This window comes from Alosa sapidissima, chromosome 9, assembly GCF_018492685.1.
Source record: "Alosa sapidissima isolate fAloSap1 chromosome 9, fAloSap1.pri, whole genome shotgun sequence".
NCBI lineage: Eukaryota > Metazoa > Chordata > Actinopteri > Clupeiformes > Clupeidae > Alosa > Alosa sapidissima.
The window spans coordinates 12,840,026-12,840,876 of NC_055965.1; positions in this window are offsets into that span (position 1 = coordinate 12,840,026).

The window sequence follows — 851 nt, forward strand, 5'->3', positions numbered from 1 at the left end:
GAGTGGTTTTAAATATCTTGGTGTTTTTTTAGGGGATGAAATGTTTATTCAAAAGAACTTTGATGGGGCTGTTGAAAAGGTAAAGGGCCGCCTTGATAAATGGAAATTCCTTTTAAATAAGATATCCTACAAGGGGCGTGTCCTTATTATCAATAATTTGGTGTCATCCACCCTTTGGCATCAGTTATCTTGTGTGGACCCTCCAGCACAGTTGCTGTCAAGAATCCAGTCAATCCTAGTGGATTTCTTCTGGGATAAACTTCACTGGGTTCCACAGAGCATCTTATACCTACCTAAAGAGGAAGGTGGACATGGACTTGTGCACCTACAAAGTAGGACAGCTGCCTTTCGGTTGCAGTTTCGTCCAGCGTCTTCTCATGGGGCCTCTGGATTCCAGCTGGAAATATGTGGCGTGTGCCATCTTACAGACTTTTGATGGACTGGGGCTGGACAGAACTTTGTTTTGGATGGATCCAAAAAGATTGAACATCAACAAACTCCCTGTGTTTTATCGTAATTTATTTAAAGTTTGGTCCCTTTTAACAGTGCAACGCACAGGAAGCACAGAGTCTTTGTATTGGCTTTTAAAGGAGCCCCTAATCTATGGTTCTGTTTTAGATATGTCTCTTGAAAAGTCTCTTCCCACAATCACACATAGCCTTCTTAGGTCTGGAGTCATTACTATGGAGGGTTTACTCAAGGTAGCAGGACCAGTCAACTGGGGATGAGATCTATTCGAATAGTAGCTCAGCTACTTGAGAAATGGCGGGCCTCCCTAACAAGAGAACAATTGCAGTTGTTGGCAGACAACTTCAGAGGGCTGTGCAGTTCAGACTGTAATGATCCTTTTC